This window comes from Tympanuchus pallidicinctus, unplaced genomic scaffold, assembly GCF_026119805.1.
Source record: "Tympanuchus pallidicinctus isolate F22 unplaced genomic scaffold, pur_lepc_1.0 scaffold1, whole genome shotgun sequence".
Classification (NCBI taxonomy): Eukaryota; Metazoa; Chordata; class Aves; order Galliformes; family Phasianidae; genus Tympanuchus; species Tympanuchus pallidicinctus.
The window spans coordinates 107,810,552-107,830,362 of NW_026294618.1; the positions used below are offsets into that span (position 1 = coordinate 107,810,552).

Sequence of the window (19,811 nt, forward strand, 5' to 3'; positions counted from 1 at the left end):
CATTACCTATGCATTTCACTCGGACATGTCAATCATCAGCGGGTGTTGCTCAGAGCAGTTACTGTAGAAAACATTGCTTCACCTGCCTGAGCAGCTGCTTTGCCTTTCATTTTCTGCTCTCTTCCCTTACTGCCGAAGTCTGCCTAGGGGTGCTCTGCTCCCCTTGGCACGTGTTTCTCAGCCCTGTGGGGACAATATGCTTCAAACACTCTCAGGCCACTTACAGCCCCACAAGGCTGGGAGAATGGAAGCTGTCCATGTGCGCTGTCATGGAGGAAGCCCTGAAGTGACCTCCCTACCTGTGCTCTTAGAGCTCAGTTTTCTTTGCACAAAAAGCTTTGACCAAAACATGGTCATCATTGTTTTGTGATGAAAATGTCTCTTCCAGAAGCTCTTGCAAACACTTAAGTGGTTTCCTCTATCTGGCTTGCAGTCTCTCTCTGTCCTTCCAAGGAGCTGCTGAATATTCAGTATTGCCTGATTCTAAACATTGCCTTTAAAGTCTTCCGAGCTTCTCAATCTTATCAGAGACTGTACTGGTATGCAACCCTGGGTGAGAGCACACAAGAACTTGAATTTCTCAACAGCAGCTCTTTTCTATAAAGCATATGTTTAGATTCTTGTAAAAAAAACATCCACTTGCCCTGTTAGATCTCTTTTTTGACATCTTGCTATCTCTGAATTTAGCTTTCGTTAATTAGTCAAGAAAATAAACAGCCACGTTTCTTACTATTCACACCATCACAGACTGTATTCCAAGTCTGTACATATCCTGTAGCTTGTTAAGTAATTCTTTATCCTTTAAGAAATTCCCATAAATCTCTGACCAAGAAGAGCAATAATAGGTTACTTAGTCATCATATATAAAAATCTGAATCATTTTTACAAGTATCTTTAATGGCTTCTATTAATTACGTGTCTTCATAAAAAAAAGCTACTCCTCTCAAACATAGCATCCTTTCATTCTTCAAGAGGATCTAATTTCTAAAATAACTGAAATTAAGGCACCAATGCTTTGTTTGGGCAATTTAAGCAGGAAAAAAAAAAAAGCACAAACGCATCTCAAGCACAAGGTAAAAGAATCGTGTTCTATTAACTTGTCAGCTATCTTTGTATTAGCAACATTTTACAAGTCAGCCTACTGGGCTATTATGATTGGTGCTACACTGCCAGCAAAATACTGAATGTGGACTGGATTGTGATTGTAGCTGCAGCCCAGCTGACACTGAACCATCATCTCTGGCCCTGCTTCGGGCTTTGCCCCATGTGTCCTTGACTTAGGTTTCATGGTGGCTCTGAGGTCAGCAGGAATGGAGCTTGGAATGGAACTCAAGGGCATGGAGCATCTTTTCCACCCCATTCCTTCCTGCCTCCTGCCCTTCTGTAAGGGTTTCCCTGTGCTCAGCAGCATTGCTGGAGGGGCATTTTTTAGGTCAAATGATGTTTTACCCTATTAGTTCCTAGATTAACTGCATATCTTTGGGGGACAGAAATGGTCATATCAGGGATGTGCTGGTAGGTGGTACCAGCTCTTTCAAGGGCAGCTTAGACTGCCTGTGGATTGAAATGGCTCTAAAACCAGTCATTCATTTTACTTGCCCTTCCTTAATTTAAGTATTAGCTTGCTACCTTAATCACTACAAAATGCAGCATTCCTTGCCCTGCCATGAGGGCTGAACTGAACCATGTTTTCCAAACTCTTTCAAAACAGCATCTCCTGTGTTCATCTTTCTTCCCATGAAGACACCAGAGGCCCTGAGTAACAGATAAAAATTTTTAAGGTCAAATGTAAAACAGAGGTAGCCTCTAACCCTCCGTGGCCTCTTTAAGCCCTCCCATGGTCCATAGGCTGAGAAACACTGAAAAGGGGAGGGGGGCACGGAAGCCTCTTTCTCCACTGTTTTATTTCAGGTCATGTAACCTTGCTCACTCTTCTGGAAGGCCTAAGGAGATCGAGGAGGGGTTTAAAGAGGAGATCTTCCTCTCCTGTTCAGTTGAATAGTCATGAATTACTCTTGGGAGACCAAAGCAGTATAAATGCTTAAGGACATCTTTTGATTACTCATAGTTTTAAAAGATGCTAAAAACAGTCCTGCTGAACACAGTGCTAGATTTTTAGGTACTGACTTATTTATCTTAATTTATGGTATTTTCCCCCCTTCCTTGAAAAGCAAAGAGTATTGATAGATAAAGGGAAGAATTCTGTTTTTGTATGCAGCATGAGTCCAGTACTTGGCCAAGACCCAGATCTATTGTGGCAAGAAAGTAATAGATGAACTAACTAGAGACCCAGACTCCCTGGCTAGCATCCAAGAAACATTAAAAAATATAGTACTGCACATAACAAGTAGGAAGATGCATGCAAATGCTGATGGCTTACTGAAAACTGTTAACTTATTAATATGTTGGGTTTATAGACATGCATTTGGATTTTAAAACCTACTCTCTAAGTTCATGCCCTGAAATAATATTTAAAGCAGTACCACATTGGTGAGGGAGTTGTGAAGAAAACATTGCTGAAGCCCTAGAGCTGTAGAGCTTCTTTTGGGAGCACCAGCTCAGTGGTCCAGTTCAGCTCTCAGGAAATTTTCTGAGTAATGGCCCCATTATGTTTCTTCCCAAGACTTCCCCACCTTCCAGTCATGCATCTGCCAATCAGGACTTAGTCATAAAGGTAGAAGGGTTCAGAATCTATGGGTCAAGATGTGGGTCAAGAGCTTTGTGCGGTACCCAGAGATCTACTAAAGACTTTTAGGGAGGAGATCTTAAGAACGTGGAGACTGAGGATCATTGGCTAATGTAAGATTTAGTATGACATTGTTGCCAACATTTAGAATGAATCTTATTCCTGTGAGTATTCTAATGGATGCACGAGATGGCTCACATTACCATGTCCATGTTGCTTATAACTTTGAAGTCTGGAGAATATTATAACTCTCCATGTAGATCTGGTTTGTCATCCAGCCCCGGTAAGATAGAACAGTCACTGTGCAAAGGGCCCATGATTACACTGAACTGCTGTCTGAAAGGGTAATAGATAAGGAAAGATGCTCAAGTCTTCACATTCCATGTTCATTTATACGCAAGCCTGGTGAATTCTGATTTTCAGTTATTGACATACAATTGCTAATGCAATCCCAAAATGATTTTTATTTCAGTGTTGAAGATGTTCTCTTTTTTTCCCTGTTGATTTGAACACCCATTAGCAGTATTTTATGCAAAGTAACTGCAATCACAAAAGTGCAAAATACAAACCCACTGGAAAAGTAGGTGAGCTCCAGGTGAGGCGCTGCACGTGGAACAAACAGTGCTGTCCTGTGAAACTTTACAGGAGCTTCAAATGATAGTTTATCCCTACCAAAGCAATAAGAGAAAAGATTCAGTGATTGTACTTTATTAACAATCATAGATATCACCAGCATTCACAAGAAGTGTTGAATCCCTGGTTTTTTTATGCTTTTGAAGCTGCAGTTTGTCTCTTTCTCCATATAATTGTATAATACTGGGGAAATAGTTTATTGCTAGAGCTACAAGGTAAATGGTGGGACTTGCTTTTCAGGTGTTTTTCCCTGACTTATTCTGCATCCCCATCACATTTGGGCTCAGTTTTGTAGGAGCTGGAGGACACATTTCATGGTTGATGTTGCGCTAAGTGAGCTTTCTCATACAGTGTTGTTTTTCCTAATCTCTCAACTCTAATTGTTGCATACAAATTGTTTAATAAATAACGTTGGACAGAAAAAGGAAAAAAAAAAAAAAAAAAAGGAGAGAGAAAAAAAGGGATATTAATTAAGAAAAGGATTTAGGCTGACTCAGTTTCATACATGAGACAAAAGGTTAAGTAAATGCCAAGGCCGCTATGCCTCTCCAAACAATGAATATTAGTTTTAGAATCATTAATGTCTGCTTAGAAAACAGAGTCATACTGGAGACTTACATGCCAAAATAGCCAAGGCCAGGGCTGTTTCTTTTCAATCTGAAGCTAAATTATTCTCCAATAGAGGGCTAAATGTATGCAATTAACAGTGCTAGGTAGGACAACAGGGAATGCCACTTTTAATATGTAGCCAAATTGAGATCAGGTTTTTCTTTGAATCTGGTAACTTGGACATTTAATATGCACAACCAAGCTCTGCATCAGAATGAGTGAAAATAAGCAGATAATTAACTCCTTCTTGTCAGTGGAGACAAAATGGTTAGGTTGCTCTTTACTGACTTTGGTCTCCTAAAGTTGATGTATCTGAAGAACAGTTTTTTTCAAGTGCCTTCCATATGTGGGCAAAGGTTAAGACAGCTGCATAGTCTCTGTTAGAAAGAGGAATTACCACATTGTATTTTTGAAGAAAACTTCATCCTAGGAAGGATTCATTCCTCTGACTGTGGGGAGCTGAAGTTGGAACAAATATGACCAGTATGTGTTTCATTGAAATTCTGATTCAGCATCTGAGTTGAAAAGCTTAAAGAAGATTAGGCTGAAAGGCTCGATGATATATTTTTAAAAAGAAATAACAAAATACTCTCTAAGCAAGTGCTTCTCACCAGTGTTCAGGCAAAAGTCAAGGTCTTTATTAAAAGTTCCCAGAAACCCTAAGTGCAAAATAAATGTTCTACACCAGACAAGATGTGGTGCATACCACATTAGCAGTGCCTATTTAGTAGGAGTGTGCCTAATACCAATGTTTAATTCCCATCCAGTAGTCTCCAAGAAAATAAATATATTTACTCCCAATGGACTACAAGGAAATGAGATAAATGACGGTGAAGTGAGTTGCATAAAGCAAATGAATTGTGCAATGTCCAGATGGCCCTGATCCTGAGCCCTGGATAAGAATTTGTGCAAGAAAGCAGTCTGGGCAAGAAAGCCAGTCTGCTGCCTCTCTAGGCCTGGTTTGGCTCTGGAAAGTTGAAAACTGCAAAGATCAAATGCATTTTTACCTCTGACTGTATCTAAGCTAAACCTGCACTTCCTTGCTCTGACTCCCACTTGAGCTTACAGCCAAAGGGCAACATCCCTGTTCAAGGCAAGTGACTTCTCACTAGTTGAGGCTGCCAGGGAAGAGACTGCCTCTGAAGTCAGCAGCCACATGCAAATAAATCCTCTGCTTTGGAAAGGCTATACCAAGTTTTGTTTCTAAGGCTGAAGTGCATTAGCAGCTCCCATTTGACTGAGTAAATACAATTGTGCTGAAGTCCTTTGCATTGTCACAAACGGGAGGAGATAGCTCTGCTCTAGGGCTTGTTTCAGTGAAGGGTCTGCACTGGAATGTGTTGTATTTGCATTCAATATTTGTGATGTGCCCAGGTCTCTCTCTCCAGTTCCTGGTGTTTGCTGCCTTTCAAGAGAAAAATTGATGTGTGAGGAATGGGCCCACGCAGGGACACACGCTTTGGCCCCGTGCTTTCCTTGCTGGCTTTACACCTGCTGATGCTTGTTTACCTGACCACTCCTAAATCATCTTCATTAAAACCATTTGGAAAGAATCTGTGCGTTTTCTAATTGTGACTCTTTACCTTTTGGAAAATTTTATCTCTGGAGAGACCACAGGATGTCCCTTCCTGCCCCAGGGTTCTGACTTTGGGGGTATGTGTAGACCCCTCCAATGGGAAGGTCTCTTAGCAGGAGTGCAGGTTGTCTGGGACCAACCTCCCTCTGTCTGTAGCTGCCTGTTACACCACTGGCAAATATTTTATTTGGAAAATGTTTAGCTTTCAGTTATTTAGCCATGATTTTGTGCCAGAAAAGCCAGCATATCCTCACTGTATTTGCTCAAGGTCTGGCTCTGGTGCCATGGTGTGAGGGATTTATTTCCTTGCAGGCAAGGCCAGGCTGAGGTCAAACTGTCCTCTTGTGTCCCTTCTTTGAACAGTGTTGTCCTTGCAGTTTGCTCTCAGGAAATGTGCCTTTGGAGAGGAAATCTCCAGGATGCTTAGTATGATAGCATGTTCAGTTTCAGAATGCAATTATCTCTTAGAGGTAGGTCCCAGCACTCCCTATCTGTTCTACTAGGCACTGTCTGCTCATCTTCCCATCCATTGCATCCAGTGACAAACAGGCAGGCAAAACAGCCCTGGGTCCTTTTTCCTGATGTCATCAACCACAAAAGCAGATAAGAGAGATTCCAAATTGTTTTCCAGCAGAGAAAACTGATGAGCCTCATGAGCTGTTTGGTTGTTTCCCTCTGCAGAATGCCCTTCCACAGAACACGGAGCATCCTTGTGCCACATTCCTTCACCACAGCAATCGCTGGCTGTCTTAGAGCCACAGTGACAGAGGCACCTTAGGTATGTACACATAGAGATGCATGCCTCACGCCAGCAAAGCAGTCCCTAAAATAGGGAAGGAGAAGGGCACTAACGCTTAGTTTGTGTGAGATCACTTGCAGAGTGCTCCTCTGGCTGCTGGGGGCACAGAGATGTTCACACTGAGTTCATGCTTTCCTCAGGGACCTCAGCACATCAGCATGTCTCTGGGTGCCAATTGGCCAGACAAGGGCTGAGCCCTGCTCTTTGCTGTGTTTAATCCCCAGTGCCAAGCCAGTAGGACACTGCAGACTATTGGGTTCCACTCAGGCATAATTCCATCATTACCATTGATTTGTTCCCACACTCCCCATGGTGCTTTTAATCAACTCTCCATCTTTGTGCCTTCACACCTTCACGCTTTTCATGATTGGCTCTGCTACCTTCTGCCTCTGCAATGAAATAGTACCAATGGAAATCTGCCTGCATCTTACATACATTAACAATCCCATTTCTTCTCTCTCTGGTCCACTGAAGGGATCTTCCTCTCCCACAAAGGCACCACTGTCTTTGCACAGTGCTCCAGTAAGCGCAAGGCTTATTATTATTATTCATTTGTTCTCAACGTCTGGTACAATGGACTATAATTAGTAACTGGCCTCCTTGGTTTATTCCACCTTCAAAAGGCTCTTTTATATATTAGAAGATGCTGATTTTGCTGGTCTTGCCATAGCATTGTGCAGCGAAGATAAAACTAACATGCAGGCAAGGGGATAAGTAACTCACTAGCCAAAAGAAAAAGAAATAAATAAGATTAACAAGTAGGGTCATCATCACATTCATTTCATGAATGCAGTGTGGTCCTGAAAGGAAGTCCTTAGCCCTCCGGTTTTGCATTCTCACCACCATTTATCAGCAGGTGCACCACATGTCACAGCTACTATCCTTTTTGGCAGCCTGTGTAGCACCAAAGGACTCCCAGAAAATGTAGAGTTCCGATTTCAAGCTGTGCCTTGTGATGCACTGGGCACTCAATTAATTGTTACAGATTAAAAAAAAAATTCCAGTATGCTCCTAAAGGAACGCTCAATAAAGCAAAATAGTGTGATTTACCAACTCAAAGAAGCATGGACTAATAAAATATCATCATGGGACTGCTCTTTCCCCTAAACCTTTCATAGTTTGTTAGCACTGAAACTATTTGGAATTGTTTGAAGAAAACAAACATGATTCTAATCAGTCCACAGCACTACACAGGCTGTTTTCAATGACACATTTCATTATTGCTGTGTCTTGAGTGACTGTGACCTGCAAGGTCTTTAAAGGAGCCTGCTGCTTCAAGCAATCACTCCATGGTCACTTTAAGCGAAGTTTGGGGAGTAGTTCTAGGAATCAACTCAGAACTCCTCCATGGATATAGACCTGTAGTCTTTGCAGGAAATATCTAGGCAGCTTTTTGCAGCCTGGACATATTGGCATCACATTAATACACTCTTTAAAAGAGCAAAGTATTGAACTTCCAGCTAAAAGAGCTGAGCAGAAAAAGGCAGAAAGTATATGAGCATAGAATCACACAATCATAGAATGGCTTAAGTTGGAAGGGACCTCAAAGATCATATAGTTCCAAACCCCTCAGCCACGGGTTGGTTGCCTGAAGAGGATGGAGCTTCAAGACAGCAGTGCAGAGGAACAACTACCCTGCAGTCACCCCTCTTTTGTTGCAGCTCAGGGTACTGTTGGCTTTGGCTGCAAGCACAAACTGCTGGCTCATGTCCAGCTTTTTTGTCCAACAGGATCCCCAAGTCCTTCTCCATAGGACTGTTCCTAATGAATTCTTCTCCCAGACTGTGCCCATATCTGGGGTTTCCCTGATCCAAGTGTAAGGCTCACCTCTCACGTCTGTCCAAGTCATTCTGGATGGCATCCCTTCCTTCTGCTGCATCAGCTGCACCACTCCGCTTGATGTCATCCGCAAACTTGCTGAGGATGTACTTCATCCCTTCATGTGTGTCATTGACAAAGATGTTGAAGAATAGCAGTCCCAAGATGGACCTCCTGGGGACAACACAGAAGACCGACCTCCGCCTTGACACAGAGCCATTGACCACAATCCTCTGACTGCTGCCTTCCAAGCAATTCCTTATCCACTGGATAGTCTACCCTTCAAACCAGTACTTCTCCAATTTAGAGATAAGGATGTGGTGGGGGACCATGTGAAAGACCTTGCAGAAATCCAAGTAGATGCCCTTCTTTGATCCACTGGTGCAGCCACTTCATTGTAGAAGGCCACCAGAAATGTGCATGCATATACATACATACACACAACGATGCTGGCAGTCTGCATGCATACACTTTGTATACACAGCACAATGTACAGATTTTTGTGGCTGTACTGAGGACACAAGTTCAGGTCCTTGCCAAGTGTGCTGAACATGGGTCTATGAGCTGCTGCCAGCTGTTGGCTGTCACAGATCATATCAATTTGTTCAAGCAGCTGAAGGGACAGTCAGCATTGCAAACCAGTGCTTTAAGAAAACAACTGTTTAAAAGTGGCACACCTCCACCATCCCATCTGAGCATGGCAAAACACTTCTTTTTTGTATTTTGAGTATTTTGAGCAGCAGAGCAGGACATGCAGAGGCTGCTCCAGACCCTCTTGGCTCGGGCACATCACTTAATCCTTTGACTCAACTTCTGTGAGCAACAGCATTTGCTTACCCCACAGGCAGATTGGGAGGATTAATTAATATTTGCAAAGTGCTTTGAAGATGAAAAGTAGCTTGTTAAGTACTATAAAGTATTATTAATAGTGATAACAAACTGATAATTTCAGAGTATGTAAGGCTCTTCTTAACCTTTTCTAGCACGACCTTTCATTTCAAGCAGCTGAAGAGGCAACACCACTACAGACAGCATGCTCGTATTTACCAAAGCACTAGGGACATGTTGATGGAGCAAGGCACTAAATAAGTACAAAACGCACTCCATTTCCCATTTAAAATAAGCTGTGACATGTTTTAAAATACAGTTTGATGCAATGCATGTTAAATGTATCAAGATAGTATGTCTGGTTTGATTCGGTCTGTTAAATGTGTTAGAGTGGAGCAAAAGAGCTTTGGAAGTATGGCGGCTCCTACCTTTACCTGTTTGGATATTATGCTGGGAAAATGAGTTGCTGCTGTCAGCTGTGACCAAGAGGAAGTCTGTCAGGGTATTTAGTTTGAAACAAGGAACAGTTTCAGATTTGTATGACCCAAGTCTTTAAGGCCAGTTTCCCAGCATTATGAAAAATGCTTTTCCTCTTAAAACTTTGAGATGTAAGAATTTTGTCTAGAGTATAAACAGTAGGACCCTCATGAAGAGTAAAATTTATCTCTTTGCTTGATAGGGTCATGTAACTAGCTGGGATTAGCTAATGTTTCACAGAGCCTGATGTTTTTGTGGCCAGGGCATCCCTTGAGGAAGGAAGATATCCACGTTTGATGAAAAGCTCCTATTAAAATTAGATACTGCTCTTGAACTTATCAAAGGAAAATGGAAAGTAATGAAAATTAAAAACACAGCTTAGGAATCTTGAAGAGTCCTGATATGATAGTGATCCGACACTCACTGCCCACAGGTTCTTCCCTTTTCTGCCCTGCCTCTTGTGCACACACAGTCCTGCACACTCAGATCTGCTTCTTTCCCCAGTGGCATGGCTTTGCTTGTCTCTTTCTCATTTTTTTCACACCCACCTCTGTATTCCCCAGAGCAAGTTAAAAAAAAAAAAAAAAAAGTGGAGAGAAAGAGAAAATGTAACTGAAGAGAACAGGAATCAGCATAAGGAAACTTGCCAAATCCAAACCCTTCTCTTGATGAGTTACTGCTGAAGACAGGAATCACCAACAAAACAAAGGATAATCTCCAAGTCAGCACATCCAGCTTTCCTATTCCCTTTATCTGTTTCTAAATTACTACATGAAGACCTGGGTCGTTTCCAAAAAAGCAGGTCTTCTTTCCTGAGAGGGGATAGACTTGTGGCTTTGACAATTACCCGTGGTCAGAAAGCAAACCTCGGGACCAGTGTTTCTTATGACTTTTACATGAGCAAAATAGGAGGCGACAAAAGGAAAGTAGAAATAAGAGATGTTTTGAAGAAGGAGAAGGAATTTGCATCACTGCTAAAAATGTATTTTTTAACTGCTTGCCTCCCTCTTTGGAAGAAGTTAACATTTCACGCTAGAAAAGATCAGAAATAGGAGAAATTTCCAGTTTGTTTACACTGTTTTTTGTACTCCTGGACTTTTTCCTCTGTTCAGCCTTTTTCTGGACAGTTGCTTGTCAGATACCCAAAGAAATTCTTTGTATTATCCTTTTTCATGAGATTTTCCCAAGAAAAGTGGCACAATGCTTTATATTGGCTTCTAAAAAACAAACCAGCTAGATGAACAAACGTGGAAACACATAATATCAAAATACAAGCAAGAGAGCAGCGAATTTATGATTGTCCAAATGTATGTACAAATGAGACATAAAATCTAGCTTCTCAAAATCCGGAATGTGATCTTTCTTTTCAGTTCATTGCTGATGCATCCTGACACCAGAATCTCTAGCAAGGACACTGCTTGGATTTTCTTTCTTCTTTCCCTCCTTCTTTTTTTTTTTTCCCCCCCAGGTGACTTTAATCTGTAATATCAGCAATAATCACCGTGGTATTGTTGCCTAGGCATTCCTGAAGAGTCAGAAGTGGACTGTAATTGAAGAGTTCATTACCAAGATCAGTTGGCTCCTTGATTACTGTGGCAAGGTGAAATATATATCCTCACCAAAAAGCAACGGCTAAACCTTTAGAGAAGTCACCCACTTTTCACTCTTTTTCATTAGGACCCCGACAAGCTTGTCAGCAAAATTAAAGGTATGTCATTCACATCGTGCATGCATTGCAAAGGACTATAAACCTGCCAACCCCTTTGATGAAATAAAAGGGTTTTATTTATGATTCATGTAGGAATATGAGGTTATTTTTATTCTGCCAGTACACTAATAATCAGACAAGAGCTCAGGAAATGAGAAGGCAAACTGACAGGGAGGTTCTGATAAAGGGGAACCCTCTGGGGTATTTTGCCCCCTTTGTAATCTCTTCCTTTTTAGTGAGAGGTTATAAGCATGGCTTAGCATGATCTTGCAACTAGCTTGGCTTGCAGGAACAAAGAGAACAGCTACCTAGCAGGACCTGAGGTATAATTCCACAAGAAAAAGAAAATGCTTCCACCAGATAGATCTGCATTGCCACAGTGATGTGAATGGGAGTACCCAATCTGGTTTTCCAAGAGCACAATGAGTTGTAAAGACACCCTACTTTTCTACTTGCTTTCCTACTGGGCAACATAACTAATCTGAGCAACAAGAAAGGAGACCATGAAACTCATACAGAGCCCTTGCAAATTTGTTACCAATTTGTTTTATTCTAATTTCTGCAGGACTCAAAGCAGGATGTTTTCAAACTGCTCCCAGCCTAGTGGAACTTGAGGTACAGCAGCACAGTGACAGGAGGTTGGGGCAATAACTCCCTTCACAGTCCCTGATCAACATGTGTGCTTGCAGAAGAGCTATGCTGCAGGTTGCATTTCAAGATATGCTTTGCCCTTGGTGTTTCAGTGTTTTGGCAGTCTGAAGCTGCTTCAGTTCTAACGCAGCTCAGTGAAACTTCTGGAAGTGTGTTTTGTGCACATTGGTTTAAGCTGTCACTCATGCCACCAGCACCACCGTGATTACAGAAACACTCCCTGCAAGTGAAAAGGTATCACTGTGCTAGCTGGCTGCCCTTAAGTACGGTAGTTTGCTCAACAGTAGTGTGTTGGCAGGAAAACACAGACTAGCAAAATATATGCAGGATGAAGTGAAACAAAGTTCACTGGAGGAAAGAAAATAATACTAATCCTTCATTCAATAAGCAGCGAGTTAAGTACATTTTGCATGTTGAAGAAATGTAAGAGCAAAGGGAAGAAAGCACACATATAAAGGTGGTGTGAACGCCTTCCTCTCTAAAGACAACATATGGGGCATTTAGATATGAATAATCCCAGGAGTTATACCCAAGCTGCTAACATGAAATGTAGCACCTACTTTCAGACTCCACAGAATTTCAGGGTGTTTGAGTTCCCTCTGACCTGAGCATCCCCCAAAGACACATTGCTAACATTTTCATGGCTTGCTCAAGTAGCTGAATAGACCAGTGCTTGAGGTGGGATTACATTGAATCTCCAGCTCTTAATTTTCCTTATTCAGATTTGCACCAGGTTTGAGATGTTTGGATTGGTAAGGTGAGGCTGGATATGAAAGGATGAGCCATGGTCCAGGCAGCAAAGGTGAGCTGAACAGTCTGGTTTCTGGACATTAAGCCAACCTCTGTGACTGTCTCGGGCTTCTCCATGGTGCCATCTCTGAGGCTTGTCCTACACCATCCTACTGATGCTAAGGCATTCATGTTGCAGGGGGCCTTGGACAAATACAGACACCTACTGCTCTGCTGTCCACAGTGTTTTACCTCTGTACCACATGACACCTGAAAGAGATTCTTTAACAAATGCTTCCAAAAGCATTTCTGATGATGTAAATCTCTTGATGGCAAAACATGCATCCATTAGCAGAAGAGCTCCAGGACAAAGGCAGTACTTGGCATTATTTTCTGTGCCTTCTCAAGGTGTGGCTGGATATCAGGGCTGGGATCAGATCCTGCTGACTGCAGAGCACCAGGTGCCAGTCTCTTCAGAGGAGCCATCACCTGGAAGGAACTGCCTGGGCTTTTGGGTGCTGTGTATTACTGGAAGGACTCACAGTATCCCCAAGGCATTGCTGTCCCTTTAAAACTCTGCTTTCTTGTGTTGACTTCATGATTTGCAATAAAGCATAATTTTATTTCTCTCAGCTAATTGCAGACTGCTCCCTTCCACACTCTTGATCTTTGCACACAACCAAAGGCATTGCTACAAGCCAGATGCGAGGTTTAGGAGGCTGTGATCTGTGCTGGCTGTTCCCCAGAGCATCCAGGTACTTCTCCTCGCCCCTCTCCAGCCTGCTGTTACGCTGGGTGCGGAGCAGGTAACTATGTCATCAGCCCAAGATTTCATTCTTGCAAAGCACGGAGATTCATTATACTTACTTTATCAGCAGTAAGGTTTACTGCCGAATCCATGAGAGATATTCGTGTGAAACATGAGTAGAGAGTGAGGCATTGCATCTTTTCATTAATAAGCCCTCTTCTGGGATCCGGCATTAGTGAGATTCAGCGGATCATAGAGCACAGGGGTATCATTTTTACATGATTACTCTAAATTCTTAAACCAGAGGCTTAAGAGAGAGGCTTCGTACAAAGGCAGCTGTGGGAATTGTTAAGTGATTGGCACAGCACTGAGATGGGCTGAACCACTGCAGGTACCTCCAGCCATGGGGGTACCAGCAGCATCTCATTACCAACCATGGAGGGAAATGCCAAAGAGGGACTGTGTCAGCTGGAGGAGCTGTGCTAACCCTGCAAAATACCTCTGTAGTTCTGTCCCTCCTCCCAAATAAATCTCTTGTCATAGTACTTTGGCAGGGTACCACAGGCTAAGCTGTTCCCTTTCTGTGCTGTTGTATCTGGGCTTATTTTTGCCCTGTCTGAGCCTTCCTTCACTAGGACAGCTGCTAAAATATTGCCTGTGCAACCTCCACTCCCAAGAAATTAGCTGTTGGCTGAGCAGAGTGTTGAGATACTTTTAAGATATGTTTTCTTTGGGTGAGAAGCTTTGGGCAGCCCAGAGGATAAGCATGCAACTAGAACATCTTCGCCGGGTGGTAAAGAAAGGACCTGTAGACCTACACTGCTTTCTTGAGGTCACTGCATATTCTCTCTGTGATTTCATGCACATCCAGGCAAAAATGTTGCCTTGTTGCCTTTGCTGCTGCATCCTGTCCTGCCAGGCTGCGTACTAACCAAAATCAAGGAGCTGATGTGGACAAAATAAAGTCTTCTCTTTTTCCCAGGGTTGGTTTTCGTCTGTGTAAGTTCCTCAGCCTATTACAAAATACAGGTACAGAAATGCTTATTCCATCATGAGAAGAAGGACCATGCAGTGAAAGAAAGACTGAACTGCTTCTGTCATTGACAGCATCAGCTTGTATTGGCCAAACACATTGGCTGAGCTGTGCCTTCCACACCCCGTTCAGAAAATGGAGATCTTACCAATTCTTCTTAGAATCTTTAAGGACGATGTCGTCGGCCTTTCCAAGTGTATTTGCACTTGTCCATAGAACAACAGAGGAGGCATTTCATTTGCATAAACTGTGAATAGTTTGGCTGGGTAGATGGGCAAGAAATAAATCCTTGATTTTAACAAAAAGCACTTTGATGGGGGATCAACTCGATGGGAGAATCAACAAAGCAAGTAAGAAGCGTGATGCCAGACTTCAAACCACAACCTGTGTGTATTTTCCTGGGTCCATACTTACCCATAACAACTGCTCTGATGGCAACAGTTGCCAGAGTCATCCAGTCATCCCAGGGTACCCTTATCTCTGAAATACAAAGGTGACTGCTGCTCAGTTACATCTGATGAATGTTAGTGGAAAAAGAATTACTGCACTATTTTCCCAACATGTCTAAGTCCTGCAGAAACCTCCAGTATCCCAGTCAGTGCCTGATCCTGATCACTGATATTGGAGAAAGGTGAACAAAAGTGAAATTCACTTTTTGATACAACAGACCTATGAAACCCAAGAACCATACTGGAAAATTTGGAAGTATCCTGCCATAAAGTATTCCTGGCCTTGTTGGTATTAATCAACCAATTCTCAGGTTTTTAGAAACAACTGATTTTAGGCAGAGATGTTCCTCTTTGAGATGACTTACTTCATCTAGTGCTTCCTGTAAGTCCAATAAGAAAAAGAAAAATGAGAAGCAGGAAGGTGGGGTCATGTGGGGCACTGAATAATCCAGATCAAACAGCAAAGAGCGCCCGATTAGAAGCCAACGCATTTCTCTTTTCAGTATCTCTGAAATTGTTTGGCAGACTTAATTAGAAACAGGTGCAAGCTATAATATTTATTGCAACAATGCATCATTTTTGTCTGTTTCCAAGGTCATCATTCTAGCCAATGGAAAGCCAACAACCCACAGGGAGTATAACTTAGTCTATATGGGTAAAATGTGAATTACTTAACCCTTTATCTAATGGAATGAAATACAACATTGCACAAAGCACAAAGCTCACAAAATGGAAAATCCTGTGAGAAATCTTTCTTGATAACAGGTTCCAGTGAAGTAAGTGACATCACCAGCTGAGCTAATAGCCAGCCTTAGGTAAAATGGAGTAGGTACAGATAAGGAATGAGAAAAACACATTTTTTTTTACTACTTTTCTTTCAGAGGCCTGGGTTTATGTAGAATTTGCTGCAGTAGGAGACCATGATTGCATGTTATCTAGTGCCTATGCTATGGTTGGGTATCATGCGCTATGTTCTGCTAAGATTTAGCAGTATATTTCTTCGGCTGCATCTGTCTCCAGTGCAATCAGGCTACAGCTGCACTTGTACGGGAGCACCTTAAAGCAGCCTCTGTAAGCTGCCAGGTAATCGTGCCAGGGTTTTCCAGTGGGAGAAGCCTGGAAGATGAAGCTGTAGATCCTTCCTGCCTGTTAAGCCAGCAGACTCAGAGAGACTAGATCTACATTTTCCTCTCCATCCAAGGGTAAGTGTGCCAAACGTGATTCCATCTGGCCCCATGGTGATTTTTTGTGGTTAAAACCTGAAGGGCCCTTGGTTACAATAAAGCCCCACTTCCAAAACTGTCACTTAATTCCCTCTTGTGAGTTCTCGTAATCTCTGTGTGACTTTTTTTGTTCTTTTGTGATCATTTGCAAGTGAGGGTCTTCTCTGAAATTCTGTTTCATTCCTTTTAAATGTGACAAAGATAAATATGGAAACAAAGCAGCATACTTTAATAGTAGAGATGTGTGAAATTGTGAGATTTTTGCCTTTTTGCAAAAGCCGCAAGAAGATGCCAATATTTCTGCAGACGGAAACTATTTTTTCCACCTCCAAATTGTCACACAGCATAAAATCTGTGGCTGTTTGTGTGTCGTTGGATAAAGGTAGCAAGGAAATACAGGTTCCCTCTTGAGAGTTAGGGGACCCTGGCTTCTAACTTGTTCTTTTGGCTACCACAGTTCCCTGAAAGGCACCTCAGCACCTAGGCAGCACCACTGTCCTCATTAATTGTGCTCTTTCTACAGGGAATTACTAATGCCCTCTGTGATCTCAGGAACCATTCTTAAAAAAGACTATCATCTGTCCATAAAATTCAGAGGTAAAATAGTCCAAGCACATGATACTGATGGATTTGGGATGGAATTGTGCTTGTTTATTGAGACAGGTCCTACAGTCATATTTAGAGATCTCAGCAGAATCAAAGCTGATGTTTTGAGAGGACTCCTCTGCAGCACCTCAATGTCCCAGGACTGAATCCTTGAGAAGACCCGACTCAAGTTTGAAACTTTGCAGCTCGACATCCATGCTGATTTTATTCTCTTCCTTTGAATGTAATATCCCACGTTTCAACTGCGTGTCTCATGGTACATGATCTTTTAACTGCAGGCTGGTGAGATTTTACATCATATGAGCGTCACAGATTTGCTCAGGTAATTTGGTTCCTGAAGTGTTGGTAACATCCTGTCACAGTCATTTTGCCCTTTTCTTTATCTTTCTCCCTGAAAGTGCAGATGTTATAGGGAGCTAGCTCAGAACTGGGGATCTGTTCCATTGTTAACGTTCAGGCTCTTGCCAACACAGGTGTGTATGATGAGGAGAATTAGGAAAAAAGGGAGACAGTGATTGCCCAAAGCCAGCCAGGATGGCAGCTGCCATCCTGCAGAGGACCACTGGCACCAGGAGCTGGTCAAATTGGGAAGGGCAGAGGAGAGCCTCCCTGCACTGTTAAAGGTATTTCAGGCCAGTGTTTGCACAGTTCTCCAGATCCCCAGTGTGAATAAATGGGTAGGGATGTGAGTGAGAAAGGAAGGCTTATGCCAGGGAACTGAGCGATGTGTAATATTGCCGAGCAAGCTTGAGACTTCTGGAAATGCACTATGCACACTTGGAAAAGGCAGTGGTCGTTCTGGGAGGCTCTGCTCAGGCATCGCATTTAGCTCTGTGTCCTGGCTGCCAAGCCACACTTGAATTGTATTGCATTTGGATTCTGGCAGATCAAGTTACAGGTGATGGCTGGGTTAGCTGCCTTGGTCTTGGGTCATTCCTGCATTGTACTTAACTGAATAATACCCTCCCTTCCTTCTTCTTTTTTTTTTTTTTTCTCTCATTGATCAAGCTGCTTTTGAGAAAAGTGATACTTTGCATATCTGGCTAAGTGCTGTTAACAGTCTCTGCCTGCGGTTTGTTAAAATTAAAAAAAAAAAAAGGAAAAAAAGAAAAAAAAGAAGTGTGATCTTGCTGGAGAAGTAATTTGCTTCTCTCCAACCAATGATGGCTTGCACTTTATGCAAATTGGTATCTAGGGATAACAAATCCCATTTAATACATATGCATAGTTCATAAAAAAAAACGACATGAGAGAAAGAGAAAAAAGATAAAGCAACGAGTCAGCAAAAGAACAGGTTCCGAGGAAATTTATTGTCCCAAATTGGACATTTGTAACAGATGATGTGAACAAGTGTTAACTTTGTTTTCAGCAGCTCTTCACGTACATTCACTAGACATCACACAGATTATGTTTTAAGGATCTGAACTGTAATAAAAAAAAGTGTCTGTGGGCTTTGGAGTGTTGTGTTCCATATGGTTGGGGAAGTGCGGAGTTATTGCGACAAGCATCTTGTGAAGCTCATTACGCACGGCGGTGTTAGATGCGAATTGCTGCGCATCGCTATAGGGTACGTACATGACATCCCACAGTCAGCAGATAGCAACTGGAAATGAAAGATATGAAGGCACAGAGTACAGCTTCAGGGAACATGTTAGACAAAACATCTGCTGGTATCAGAAAGCTGCATTATCAGATCATTGTGGCCATGAATTTTTTATAAAGACTTTTTTTTTTTTTTTTTTAAAGCTGCAACTTTGAAAGTGACATTTTGAGGGAAAGTTTTTGACTGAAGTGTGATGTCAGGAGAAAGGGCAGTCTAGTTTATTATCTGCGTGAGAGCCAATACTGGCAGCCTGAATCGGCTCCTCTCTCCAAGCAGTGCAGCTGGCCATCAAAAAGTACAAGTGCTTGTTCCCTCCTGATCCTGATGTCTGATAAAACTCTGACCCAGATGACAGGTGGTGGCTTTACCACCAGACTCCTCAGCAAGGAGTTTTCAAGTTTTGTTCCTGAAGGGCTACTTTGTCACATGGCTGGGCACTGCTGATTAAAATTAACCTAAAATTTGTGCTTAGGAGATAGAAGACGACATGGCTTGCATGCAAAGTCCAGAGAGGAGAGCTCAGCCTCCTTGCTCAACTCCCATGCAGTTGGGACCTGTACAGTGCCTGTGGCAAATGCTGCCAGCCCTCTAACTCTGCCAAGACGGCCTCAACCAGGAAAGTTTTGCCACTGTGCTGGTTGTCCAGCCCAAGAGCTGTGCCTGGGGAGTGCTGCTGTAAGCCACAGCATGTCAGTGCTGAGAGGGGCCTCCACCTACTTAACATTCCTGGCATTTGTAAGAGCGGTGAGATGGCATGAAATGTATGTGCATATTGGAACTATTTACATTAAAACAGACAGGCATTTTCCAGTCTCTCATCTGTCCAGCCCCAGCTCTGGATTTTCATTTGTATCACTTGCACTGGAAGGTGAAACAACCTCCTCATCTACAGCAACAGGCACTGATGGAAACCCACCTCCCATTGCTCTGCAGCTGGTCTCTGTCTCTCCAATGAAATCCCTCAAAACTACACAGAAAAAAGTGAGCAAGCTGCCTCCCCATGGTGATTTACAAATTGTCACCTCAAAGAGGAGACCAGGTACTCCTTGATGTTTTGACATCCTTCCTAAGCCTTCTCCTTCTGTGTGCTAATATATGGGAGAAGGAATGTAAGGTCTGGAAACATCGCAATGCACGGAAGGACAGAGTTGCCAGCAGCTACTTTTTGTGTAACACTGGGCTCAGTCACTCACCCGTGTCCTCCCCCCCATACAAAAATAACTTGGTCACTAATGGCTTGTTGTGATTTCTTCCTTAGGGTGAGATTTTAGAAAACACTTGAGGATAGCTTTAATGAAAACACAAACAGACCAAATCTGAGCAATCTGTATTTTTTTCTCTTTCAAATAGAGTTTGAATCCATATTATGAACTGAAAACTTTGATTCTACACTTGCTTGTTTTTGTGGAGAGAAAAGCTGAATATGGATTGTTTTTCCGAGAGGTGCCTCCACCACAACAACTCCCATCTGTGCAACTGTATGTGAAGTCCTCAAACCCTGGAGTGTTCTGGTTTGCAGTGGGACAAGGGGCAGATCTGGCCTGAGCTGAACACTGGTCATCAAGGACATAGTTTCAGGTATGAGGACTGGAATCAGAGCCTGCTGCATTTTTAATGTTCTTTATAATGTTCTGT

General features: G+C 42.5%; 1 long non-coding RNA gene across 15 annotated transcripts in view; it reads left to right on the forward strand.

Moving 5' to 3' along the window:
• The window catches only part of LOC128078361 (uncharacterized), a 456,397-nt gene that overhangs the window by 430,384 nt on the left and 6,202 nt on the right, over positions 1–19,811 (forward strand). For 5 of the 15 annotated variants that reach the window (XR_008205608.1, XR_008205603.1, XR_008205623.1 and 2 more), the window contains 2 exons: positions 6,186–6,282; positions 10,895–19,754. This is a non-coding gene — a long non-coding RNA (uncharacterized LOC128078361). The remainder of the gene's footprint in view (positions 1–6,185; positions 6,283–10,894; positions 19,755–19,811) is intronic. The other 10 variants (XR_008205605.1, XR_008205619.1, XR_008205611.1 and 7 more) reach the window with 9 other exon arrangements.